This window comes from Bos indicus, chromosome 1 (genome assembly GCF_029378745.1).
Source record: "Bos indicus isolate NIAB-ARS_2022 breed Sahiwal x Tharparkar chromosome 1, NIAB-ARS_B.indTharparkar_mat_pri_1.0, whole genome shotgun sequence".
Lineage (NCBI taxonomy): Eukaryota > Metazoa > Chordata > Mammalia > Artiodactyla > Bovidae > Bos > Bos indicus.
In genome coordinates this window covers 138224720-138238139 of record NC_091760.1, presented here as the reverse complement: position 1 = coordinate 138238139, position 13420 = coordinate 138224720, and the positions used below count along the sequence as shown (strand labels likewise).

General features: G+C 42.8%; 1 protein-coding gene across 4 annotated transcripts in view; it reads right to left on the bottom strand.

The window, feature by feature from the left end:
* CPNE4 (copine 4) overlaps positions 1–13420 on the bottom strand; it is a 686364-nt gene that overhangs the window by 490241 nt on the left and 182703 nt on the right. The gene's annotated exons all lie outside the window — the stretch shown is intronic.

Below are 13420 nucleotides of genomic sequence, written 5' to 3'. Positions count from 1 at the left end.
TCTGCATAAGGGTGGTGTCATCTGCATATCTGAGGTTATTGGTATTTCTCCCAGCAATCTTGATTCCAGCTTGTGTTTCATCCAGCCCAGTGTTTCTCATGATGTACTCTGCATATAAGCTAAATATAAGTTAACAAGAAGGCGATGGCATCCCACTCCAATACTCTTGCCTGGAAAATCCCATGGAGGGAGGAGCCTGGTGGGCTGCAGTCCATGGGGTCGCTAGGAGTCAGACACGACTGAGTGACTTCACTTTAACTTTCATGCCCTGGAGTAGGAAATGGCAACCCACTCCAGTGTTCTTGCCTGGAGAATCCCAGGGACGGGGGAGCCTGGTGGGCTGCCGTCTCTGGGGTCTCACAGAATCAGACACGACTGAAGCGACTTAGCAGCAGCAACCTATAGGCCACCTATCAGTTCAGTACAAAAAGTACAACCCTGTGCATCATGGTGCAAAAGCTGGGGCCTAGGCTTCGCATTGTGCATCTCAGACCTTGACTAGGCTTAAAGGCGCGTGCGGGGCCAGAGTGCTCTGGGGCCCTGTGGCTGCTGCAGGAGCAGAGGGCGGATGGAGGTGGCATGGCGCCAATGGCAGGGAGGGCGCGCCCAGGGCCTCTTTGCGCTCTAGGTCGGCAGCCTCACCAGCCTCCGGCTCGTGTTCCAGCGGGAGCAGATCCCTCCAGTCTCCGCACTGGTGGCTGCGGCGGCAGCATCGTTGATTGGTGCAGAGGAGAGGAGGAAGGAGGAGATGGAGGGTGTGGGAGAGGCGGTTTCCCCGGCACAGGCAGGTGGGTGGTGGCGGCTGCCCCAGCACTTCTATACCTCCTCAGTAGCCGGGACGGAGAGAGCCAGCTATGTCTGGGGAGGTGCCAAAATCCCCTTTAACTCTGTCTGCGGGAGGGGGAGGGGGCACAAGATGGCGGCGGCCGGATGTGGTCATGGATCCTGGCTGGCAGCAGAGTGGAGACCCGACCGGTTGGAGGCACCTGTAGCCGAAGTGGTGGCAGCGGCAACAGAAGTGGGGTGGGGGGCTGCTCTCGCATCTCCCCCTCGGCAGCCAATACTAGCGCCTCTGAAGACTCCTGAACTTGCCCTAGCAAGAATGGCGGCCAAGAAAGCGAATACAGGAAAATTTTGATACCCAAGCCCAGTGAACTTATTAATTCTCTCTAAACATATACAAGCAACCATTAGTAGATTTAAGCTGAAATATACTCTTTAAAATGGAATTCATCATAGACCAGAACAGCTCAGAGGCAGCTCATGTTGCCCTGAATTTGAAAAACACTGGGCTCCCAGAAAAGTTAATGGGGACAATTACCTCTCTAAAATTGAGGGGACGTTGGATTCCACCTCTATGAAGGACTCTTATTCTTCTCAAACCATCTAAGTAAGGAATAGAACTCATCCTTACTATCCTTTAAAAATGAGTTCCAGAATGGATCATGTCTATTATTTTTGTTTTTTTTCCTTAGGTAAAATGCCAGTGTTTCTCATAGTAATCATATTTTTCTCTAAGAACTAAGTAGATGGCACCTCAGATGCCAAGAGCAGCTGGAGCAGCTTATTCACAAGTAACAGTAGAGATGCCAAAGCCCACTGGGAGCTCAGGTTTTCAACTTAAGGAAAACTTGCAGGCCATGTATCCTCTACTGCTGCATATTTTATATTTTACAGTAATGGAATATTTTTAGACAAAAATATGAATAAAAGACATTGCTGGGTTTCTTTGTACAAGACATTGTATATATTTTATTATGGTTTTATTGTTTCTATAGCCCAATTCTAACTATATAGATGCTATAGTTCTATGTTGGGAGAAGGAAAGGGGAGAGAATATTATTCCAAGACCCCCAAGAAAGGTCTTGATTTTATTAATCATTCCTATATACTTATATTCATATTTATCAGGAGTGTGCAGTATGCCAGGCACTCCGATATTGATAATATGATACTAAAAGATACATATGGACCTTTGTCTTATGGGTTATGAAGTTTGAAGGTGAATATAACAAATAGGCAAGCAGTAAAATATGGCATTTCCTGTAACCTGAAAAGTATAAAAAAGTACATATAGGAGTCCCGAGGAAGCACAAGCTGGAATCAAGATTGCTACATAACTTATATGCAGAGTACATCATGAGAAAGGCTGGGCTGGAAGAAGCACAAGCTGGAATCAAGATTGCTGGGAAAAATATCAATAATCTCAGGTATGCAGATAACATCACCCTTATGGCAAAAAGTGAAGAATAACTAAAGAGTCTCTTGATGAAAGTGAAAGAGGAGAGTGAAAAAGTTGGCTTAAAGCTCAACATTCAGAACACTAAGATCATGGCATCCAGTCCCATCACTTCATGGCAAATACATGGGGAAACAGTGGAAACAGTGGCTGACTTTATTTTTCTGGGCTCCAAAATCACTGCAGATGGTGATTGCAGCCATGAAATTAAAAGATACTTAATCCTTGGAAGGAAAGTTATGACCAACCTAGATAGCATATTCAAAAGCAGAGACATTACTTTGCCAACAAAGGTCCATCTAGTCAAGGCTATGTTTTTTCCAGTGGTCATGTATGGATGTGAGAGTTGGACTGTGAAGAAGGCTGAGTGCCAAACTTTTGAACTATGGTGTTGGAGAAGACTCTTGAGAGTCCCTTGGACTGCAAGGCGATCCAACCAGTTCATCCTAAAGATCAGTCCTGGGTATTCACTGGAAGGACTGATGTTGAAGCTGAAACTCCAATACTTTGGCCACCTGATGCAAAGAGCTGTCTCATTTGAAAAGACCCTGATGCTGGGAGGGATTGGAGGCAGGAGGAGAAGGGAATGACACAGGATGAGACGGCTGGATGGCATCCCCGACTCAATGGACATGGGCTTGGGTGAACTCCGGAAGTTGGTGATGGACAGGGAGGCGTGGCATGCTGTGATTCATGGGATTGCAAAGAGTTGGACATGACTGAGCGAGTGAACTGAATTTGGCAAAGAAGGAAGGAAAACTGAAATTTGGCGGGAACATGTTGGGGAAAGTTTCTCAAAGAAGTGACAGTTAAGCTAAAATCTACCCACGATGACTAGGAGATGATCTGGATGATGAGAAGATTGTCCTCAGCAGAATAAACTGCATGGGTGACTGTTTAGGAGCATCTCAGTGGCATCAGGACAAGATACTAGCCTAGATCCCATTTGGCTACCTTACCCAAAATGGGCAAAATAACACTTCTTACTAGGATTTGCAAAATTCAGACTTAAATTGAAGAATATAGAGAAAACCACTAGGCAATCTAGGTATGACCTAAATCAAATCCCATATGGTTATACAGTGGAAGTGACCAATCAGTTCAGTCCAGTTCAGTTGCTCAGTTGTGTCCAAGTCTTTATGACCCCATGGACCACAGCATGCCAGGCCTCCCTGTCCATCACCAACTCCTGGAGTTTACCCAAATTCATGTCCATTGAGTCAGTGATGCCATCCAACCATCTCATCCTCTGTCATCCCCTTCTTCTCCTGCCCTCAATCTTTCCCAGCATCCGGGTCTTTTCAAATGAGTCAGCTCTTTGCATCAGGTGGCCAAAGTATTGGAGTTTCAGCATCAACATCAGTCCTTCCAATGAGCACTCAGGACTGATCTCCTTTAGGATGAACTGGTAGGATCTCCTTGCAGCCCAAGAGACTCTCAAGACCTAAATCAAATCCCATATGATTATACAGTGGAAATGACAAATAGATTCAAGGAATTAGATCTTTTAGAGTGCCTGAAGAACTACTGACAGAAGTTCCTAACATTTTACATGAGGCAGAGATCAAGAACATCCCCAAGAAAAAGAAATGCAAAAAGGCAAAATGGTTGTGTGAGGAGAACTTACAAATAGATGAGAAAAGAGAAGCAAAAGGCAAAGGGGAAAAGCAAAGATATACCCGTCTGAATGTAGAGGTCCAAAGAATAGCAAGGAGAGATAAGAAAGCCTTTTTGAACAATGCAAAGAAATAGAGGAAAACAGTAGAATGAGAATGACTGGCAATCTCTTCAAGAAAATTAGAGATACCAACGGAACATTTCATGCAAAGATAGGCACAGTAAAGGACAGAAACGGTATGGACCTAACAGAAGCAGAAGATATTAAAAAGAGGTGGCAAAAACACACAGAAGAACTACACAAAAAAAGATCTTAATGATCCAGATAACCACGATGGTTTCATCACTCACCTCGAGCCAGACATCCTGGAATGTGAAATCAAGTGGGCCTTAGGAAGAATCACTATGAACAAAGCTAGTTGAGGTGATAGAATTCCAGCTGAGGTATTTCAAATCCTAAAAGATGATGCTGTGAAAGTGTTGCACTCAATATGCCAGCAATTTTGGAAAATTCAGCAGTAGCCACAGGACTGGAAAATGTCAGTTTTCATTTCAGTCCCAAAGAAGGCCAATGCCAAAGAATGTTCAAACTGCCGTGCAGTTGGACTCATTTCATATGCTAGCAGGGTGATGCTCAGGGTCCTTCAGGCTGGGCTTCAGCAGTATATGAACTGAAAACTTCCAGATATACAAGCTGGATTTAGAAAAGGTAGAGGAATCAGGGGTCAAATTGCCAACATCCATTGCATTATAGAAAAAGCTGCAGGATTCCAGAAAAACATCTACTTCTTCATTGACTACACTAAAGATTTTGATTGTGTGGATCACAACAAAATGTGGAAATTTCTTAAAGAAAGGGAATACCAGACCATCTTACCTGCCTCCTGTGAAGCCTGTGCAGGTAAGGAAGAAGCAGTTGGAGCCAAACATGGAACAATGGACTGGTTCAGAATTGGGAATGGCATGTGTGAGGACTGTGTATTGTCACCCTGCTTATTTGACTTATATGCAGAATACATCATGCGAACTGCCAGGCTGGATGAATCACAAGCTGAAATAAAGACTGCCAGAAGAAATGTCAGTAACCTCGGATATGCACATGACACCACCCTTATGGCAGAAAGAGGAAATAGTCTCTTGATGAGGTGAAGGAGCTGGCTTAAAACTCAACATCTAAAAATGTGAGATCACAGCATCAGGCCCCATCACTTCATGGCAAATAGATGAGAAAACAATGAAAACAGTGACAGACTTTTTTATTTTCTTGGGCTCCAAAATCACTGTGGATGGTGACTACAGCCATGAAATTAAAAGATGCTTGCTCCTTGGAAGAAACGCAATGACAAACCTAGACAGCATATTAAAAAGCACAGACATTACTTTGCTGACAAAGCTCCAAATAGTCAAAGCTATCGTTTTTCCAGTAGTCCTGTATGAATGTTAGAGCTGGACAGTAAAAAAAGCTGAGTGACAAAGATTGATGCCTTTGAACTGTGGTGCTGGAGAAGACTCCTGAGGGTTCCTTGGACAGCAGGGAGATCAAACCAGTCAATCCTGAAGAAAATCAATCCTCACTTTTCACTGGAAGGACTGATGCTAAAGCCGAAGCTCCATTACTTTGGCCTCCAGTGCAATGAGCCGATTACAGAGCCTAGAGGGACACATAAGAAATGGTCCTTATCCTTGAGGAGAAACAAACTTTGTCAACAGAGGCAGTCTGGGCTTAAGTTGATGGTATGAGAGTTGTAGCTGTTAATAATCAAGCATGAACAGGACACAATGTGATCTTTAAAGACAAGTAGTCTTAATTCTGGGGCTTTCCAGGTGACTCAGTGGTAAAGAATCTGCCTGTCAATGCAAGAGATGCAGGAGAAGCTGGTTTGACCCCTGGGTTGGAAGATCCCCTGGAGGAGGAAATGGCAACCCATTCCAGTATTCTTTCCTGGAAAATCCCATGGACAGAGGAGGCTGGAGTTGCTAAGAGTCAGACATGACTGAGCATGGTTACAGTTGTAATTCTAAGGAGAAAGGACAAGAAGGCAGTAGGTAAGAGGGTCAAGGGACAGCAAGAAGTCAAAAAGAGGTATGTTTGGTAAACTCTGCATGAGCAGTTAACCAACAAAGGCTGCATGTACTTATTTAATTTAATGTTGCTAACTTTCATGTTTCATTAGTTTTGTGTGGGAGCACATTATTCATCCAACTAATTTCTCTTAAATGTTCTGATGAATGAATGCTAGTTAATGATGGTGCCAGAAACGGGAAGGCTTCTATCTAGAAGTCATTTAGCTCAGCAGCAGACATCACACTGAGCCATGTTTAGAGACACACAGGATGCAGTGGGGTACCTTTGGGAGCATCCAGCTTGGGAACAATTCAATAAATGCCTCCTAGGAAAAATCAACCAAATTGAATGGCCTCTGCAAAGAGGTCTTAGTGATTCTGAGTATGATTGAGAGTGAGAAAAGATAACGGGTTGGGAGACCAATTATTAAACCACCTTAAAAGTCTAAGAAGAAAATTCTAAAAGTTTAGAGTGAGGGCAAAGGAGATATAAAAGAATGAATGAAGAAAAAAAATACTGCAGTTTGACTGGATAAAGTGGGGAGAATAAGAGAGAAAGAACTAGCATGAAGAAGATATTTGTAAGGGGTACTTAGAAGCTGATGGTGGCTAAGGGCTATATAACTTTGCTGAGTTAAGACAGAACAGGATGACATGCTCCCAGGAGGTGATCTCAGATAGAAAATAAGGATCAATTGGTATTTTTCCTAAAAAGAAGAGATGAGGGGATTGCAATAAGATATAGCAATAAAAGACTGAAGAGATCTTTAGAAGAAGACTGTATTTTTGGTGTCAGCATCAAGAATTCTTCTTGATTCTTCAGAATGATGCAGAGAGCCAGGTGAGCAGCTTTGGAGTAGGGTTGCTGATATAAGGCATTTCCTTCCCCACCATTTCACACTCAGCCCTGTGATACAGTCCTGTGGCAACAGGAAACTGACTACCCAGAGCATCTCAACACTTTCTGTGTGTCCAGACAGAGGAGAAGGGAGGACGAGCGTGGGCAGACTAGCTTCAGAATGCCGGACTCTATTCCTCCCATGTCAGCCTGACTTTCTTCTGAAAGAGAAAGACTTGGTAAACAGAGACTCTAGCATTCAAAGAAAATTAAACACAATGAACTATAGGCACTTTTCTAGACACAAATCTACCTTAAGACTCTGGGACTATTTTTTAATCTGAAATAACCTTCCTCTCTTCTTCATTGATGAAATTCTTCTGGGTCTTCAGAATCCATCAGGAATACCATCCCCTCTAAGAATATTTTCTGACTACCTTGTACCCTAAGCATGGATTGAGTTAGATACTGTGGCAGATGACATTTTCCAAAGATGCCTGCACTGATATATATCCCACTGCACACGCGCTTCCTTATATCATGACACTGACATTTCTCCAAAGAGAGGTGGGAAATTGGTTCCCCTACACTGACCTAAGTAGACCTTTGTTATGTCTCAGAAAAACATTGTGATGGAAGTACATGGCAGGTGAAACTAGGTCATAAAAGGCATGTGGCTTCTGCCTGGCTCTCTCTTGGCATAATTGCCTTAGGAACCCAGATGCCATGTTTTGAAGAAGCTCAGACTGTATGAAGAGACCATATGTTCTGAGCCAGAGCCCCAGCTCGGCCCCCAGCCAACATACCCCACATATGAGTGAATGAACCTTCAAGTGATTTCAGCCCTTAGCCTTCAAATTTTCTACTAAAGACTTCAGACATTGTAGAGTAGGGACAAACTCTCCCTGAGGTGCCCTGCCTTAATCCTTTACCAACAGAAAAGGTGAGAGATAATAAATAATTTTTGTTACCTTATGCCATCTTTCATGACTCTACAGTACTCATTTCAATGAAATCATTGGTCTTATCACACTATATTATAATCTGGTTACTTTATCAATCACAAGATTGGGAAATCTCAAATGGCTGGAACCATGTCTTTTTACTTGTATGTCTCCAAGACCTAGAACAGGGCAATAAATATTTGTCGGGCAGATGAATTTTCACAGGACCCATCTTATTTTGCTCTATCCACCCCTGAAACCTACCTAGGACCACTGATAGTATGAGGATGAAACTTGATTAAGTATTAGCTATGGCCAGGATAGGAGCTTAGCTGTCTTGTGGAATAATTAAAGACACTCATACTCTGTGACTGACAGCTTGGGGAAGGTAGGTGGGTTTGCCAATTATTAAACTTGTCTCTCAGTTTCACTCACCCTTCTATATTTCTTTGTGATATCAAAGCTGAGAACTCTGAAAACCACTGTCTGCTTTGGCAACCAGACCCCTGTTAGTGCCAAGCAGGGTCCCTTAGAGGTGATGATAAGAATGGAGAAGTGGATGGGGCTGGCTCCCACACCCCAGGAGCATCAGCAATCTTCCCCCACCAACAAAGGCATTTCTCACTCCAACAAAGGCACTTCCCTTGGCAGCTGTTGAATCTACTTTAAGTTTCTCTAACACTCACAGAACCAGCTTATCACACCCTTCAGGGACATGGCACCATCTCTTCCTCAGGTGCCTGGGTTTTAGCCCATTTTTCCTCCTTGTTCTTCCAGCTCTAAGGGCTAAGGCTGCTTCCTTCAGTTTCTATTATTTGGATACCATATTGTCTCCTATTTGCTCTTTCACATATTCAATTCCTACTAACCCTACTTAGGAAAAATTTAACCAGGGAGGTGAAAGATCTATAAATTAAATACATAAAACAGAACAGATGGCAGAGGGGTAAGTGAATTTGGGTTACATCTCTCTCTACGGATACATGAGGAATACACCTTTAGACACAGAATTGCTTGCAGAACACCAGCTGAGAGTGGACAGGAGTACCTGACCAGCAGAAAATAATATACATACAGAACCACACAAAAGTTGGTAGGATGAAGGAACTAGGGGGAAATACAAGAGTATCAGTAGGACTGGACTTGCCCCCGGCGGGTGGGGTAACTGAAGCAGGGGTCAATCCCCACATCGGGGCAATTGTCTGGGTCAAAGGAGAAACAGTTAAGGCTGAGAGTGAAACAGCTGATCTGTGGCAACCTAAATGGCATGAGAATCAGACAGTCCTTGCCACAGCCATATATACCCCAGACAGGGGCACAGGTCCCCTAGAAGGTGTAGTGGCTGGGAGCTGGAGCTAGGGATTGTGGAGCAATCCCTGGGCAAGGGCTGCTGTTGACTTTGGAGAGACAGACCAAGGAGATATGAAGGAGGAGACCATGGTGGGAAATGCCTGTGGAGAAAAGTCAGGAAGCCATAGAAGCAAGGCAATAATGCCAAGTCATGCATGGGGGGTGGAGGCATCACCATAGCCTCTCTCTGCCCACACACCAGCATTGGCAGCTGAACAACAGAGAGGCTGGCCCATCAAGCACTGAACTCCAGTAGGACCCCATCCAGTGTGCTCCTTTAAGTGGGTGATGCACCAACTACAGAATAGGACCTCATCCAGAGTGCTCCTTTAAGTGCCTGACACACTGATCTACAGAGTGGTACTCCAGCCAGGGGCCCCTTATGTGCCTGATGCACCGAACAACAGAGAAGAACCCCAGGCAAGGGAGCCCTCTAAGTGCCTGAATGGGTGGAGGTACAGGAAAAGACTAGCCAAAGAGGCCTCCTGACCAGCTATCAGAGGCTCATAAAAAGAATTTGGTAGGGCCACAACTCTTGCAGCTGAGGCAGTCCGTGTCCCTGCACACTTGGCACCACCAGCGTCCCCCTGACCCAAGCAGCTATGCCACTTTCATGCTCAACCCTCACTGGGGCAGAGCTGCCACAGGCAAAAAAATGTCTTGCATCTATGCATGTGGAATCGCTTCTGTCATGCCCAACTCTTTGCAACCCTGTGGACCATGGCCTTCCAGGCTTCTCTGTTAGTGGGGTTCTCTAGGCAAGAATACTAGAGTGTATTGGCCAATACTGATTGCCATACCCTTCTGGAGCACTGTATCTCCTGCTGCTTTGGCTGCCAACTCTCCTGAGTACCTGGTGCTTCCAGAACCCCTGAGAACCAAGAAGCTGCACTACCTCCACACGTGGCCCTTACTGGGACAGACCCAAGTCCTCCAGAGCAGCTAAAACCACAATTGAAATGCAGGGTCAGTGTGGCTAAGGAATAAGACCAAAAACCCTCCCACAAGCTCTACAAGCTGCAGATTAAATCCACACAGTCAACTAGGCAGACTCTGTGTCTATGGACTATATAAAATGACATTGAGAGCTCCCACAAAAGAAACTGCACTAGTTCTGATAGCTGTGGACATTGGAGGCAAGAACACACAGGACTGGAGACAGATTAGAGACTCAGTTGCCCCCACAGCAGGTCCAGAGACCAGCACAGAGTTGGAAGGCACACTGGAGGGGTGAGGTCGACTATGACTCCCAGTGAGGGTAAGGATTCTGACAGCAGTGACTCAAAAACATTTATTATTCTTATGTTTTGACTTGTTCTGTAGATTCTTTGGGATTTTTTTTTTTCTTTTCTTTTTTTTCCCTTTGTCTCCCCCTCCCACTGCTGTTGTAATTGTTGATTTTATTGGCACTATGAAATCTAAATAAGATTTTGAGTTTTTTTTTTTTTTTTTTCCAATCACTTTTTGCTATTATAAACCTCTGCCTCTACATTGGTCTTCTGCAGTTCTGTTACATTTTCCTCTTTCTTCCTCTTCTTCTTTTTCTCTTTTTAAATTTCAGTTTAAAATTTTTTTTAACTATTATTATTTTTCTACATTTATTCCTTTGCTTTTCCTACAGTTCTTTTCCCACTGCAGTTAATCTTTAATGTATACAAATCTTCTTTATCTACCATTATTTAACCTGGCATATCTATTCTTTCTTTCCTTTCCTCTCACCGTATTTGTTAGTTTTATTTTCATTGCTTTATTCCCCACTTGACACCTTGCTTTAGTTTTGTTTTCCAGTTTAGTTTTGTTCTTCAGTTCAGTTCAGTCAATCAGTCGTGTCCGACTCTTTGCAACCCCATGAATCACAGCACACCAGGCCTCCCTGTCCATCACTAACACCCGGAGTTCACTGAAATTCATGTGCATAGAGTCAGTGATGCCATCCAGCCATCTCATCCTCTGTCGTCCCCTTCTCCTCCTGCCCCCAATCCCTCCCAGTATCAGGGTCTTTTCCAATGAGTAAACTGTTTGCATGAGGTGGCCAAAATATTGGAGTTTCAGCTTCAGTGTCAGTCCCTCCAATGAATACCCAGGACTGATCTCCTTTAGGATGGACTGGTTGGATCGCCTTGCAATCCAAGGGACTCTCATGAGTCTTCTCCAACACCACAGTTCAAAAGCATCAATTCTTCGGCGCTCAGCTTCCTTCACAGTCCAACTCTCACATCCATACATGACCACTGGAAAAAACATAGCCTTGACTAGACGGACCTTTGTTGGCAAACTAATATCTCAGCTTTTCAATATACTATCTAGGTTGGTCATAACTTTCCTTCCAAGGAGTAAGCGTCTTTTAATTTCATGGCTGCAATCACCATCTGCAGTGATTTTGGAGCCCAGAAAAATAAAGTCTGACACTGTTTCCACTGTTTCCCCATCTATTCGCCATGAAGTGATGGGACCAGATGCCATGATCTTCGTTTTCTGAATGTTGAGCTTTAAGCCAACTTTTTCACTCACCAGGGATCGAATTGATACAGCTGCTATCAAAGACACTATGGAGATTCTTTAAAAAAAAAAAAAAAAAAAACTAGGAATAAATCCACCATATGACCCAGCAATCTCACTCCTCAGCACATACCCTGAGGAAACCAAAATTGAAAAAGACACATGTATCCTACTGTTCACTGAAGCACTATTTACAATAGCTGGAACATGGAAGCAACCTAGATGCTCATTAACAGATGAATGGTAAAGAAGTTGTGGTACATATACACATGGAATATTACTAAGCCATAAAAAGGAACACAATTGAGTCAGTTCTAATGAAGTGGATGAACCTAGAGCCTATTATACAGAGTGAAATAAGTCACAAAAAGAAAGATAAATATTGTATACTAATGCATATATCCAGAATCTAGAAAGATGGTACTGAAGAATTTATTTGCAGGGCAGCAATGGAGTATCAGCACATACAACAGACTTATGGACATGAAGAGAGGGAAGAGGGTGAGATATATGGAGAGAGTAACACAGAAACTTACATAACCATACGTTAAATAGATAGCCAATGGGAATTTGCTTTATGTCTCAGGAAATTCAAACAGGGGCTCTGTATCAACCTAGAGGGGTGGGATGGGGAGGGAAATGGGAGGAAGGTTAAAGAGGGAGGGGATATATGTATACCTATGGCTGATTCATGTTGAGTTTTGACAGAAACAACAAAATTCTGTAAAGCAATTATCCTTCAATTAAAAAGTAAATAAATTAAAAACAAACAAACAAAAATACTGTAAGACATTTAAGAAAGAAATTGAGGAAGATATAAATAAATAGAAAAAAATCTCATGTTCATGTATTGGAAGAATTAATATCATTAAAATGCCCAAAGTATCCAAAACAATCTACATATTCAATGTAATGCCTATCAAAATCCCAATGGCATTTTTCACACACACACACAAATCCTAAATCTTGTGTGGAACCACAGAAGAGACTAAATAGCTAAAGTAATCTTGAGGGAGAACAACAAAGCTGGAGACATTACACTTCCTGACTTCAAACTCTGATACAAAACTATAATAGTGAAAACATCCTGGTACTGTCATAAAAAGAGATTCATAGCCCAAAGAACAGAATAGAGAGCACAAATGTAAAAACAAAACAAAAACACATGTATAAGGTTAACTATTTTTTAAACAAGGATGTCAAGAATACACAATGGAAAAAGGATAGTCTCTTCAATAAGATGACAAAACTGTATTTCCAGATGGAGGAAAATGATACTGTACTCTTGTCTCCCACCATACACAAAAATTAACTTGGATTGGATTGGTTAAAGACTTAAATATAACACTTGAAGTCATAAAGCTTCTGGAAGAAACATAGGGGGCAAGCATCTTTACTTTGGTCTTGATAATGATTTTTTTAGATTTGACATGAAAAGTGCAGGCAAAAAAAATAATAAAATAAAATAAACAAATGAGACTATATAAAACTAAAAAGCTATGCAAAACAAAGGAATTATTCCACAAAATGAAAAGTCAACCTATGGAATTAGATAAAATATTTGCAAACCATATATTGGATGAAAGTGAAAGTGAAGTCACTCAGTTGTGTCCAACTCTTTGCAACCCCATGGACTGTAGCCTACCAGGCTCCTCCATCCATGGGATTTTCCAGACAAGAGTACTGGAGTGGGTTGCCCTTTCCTTCTCCAGGAGATCTTCCCAACCCAGGGTTTGAACCCAGGTATCCCACATTGTAGGCAGATGCTTTACCATCTGAGCCACCAGGGAAGCCCATATATGGGATAAGAGGTTAATATCCAAAATGTTTATATTAAGGAATTCATACAACTCAATAGCAAACAAAACA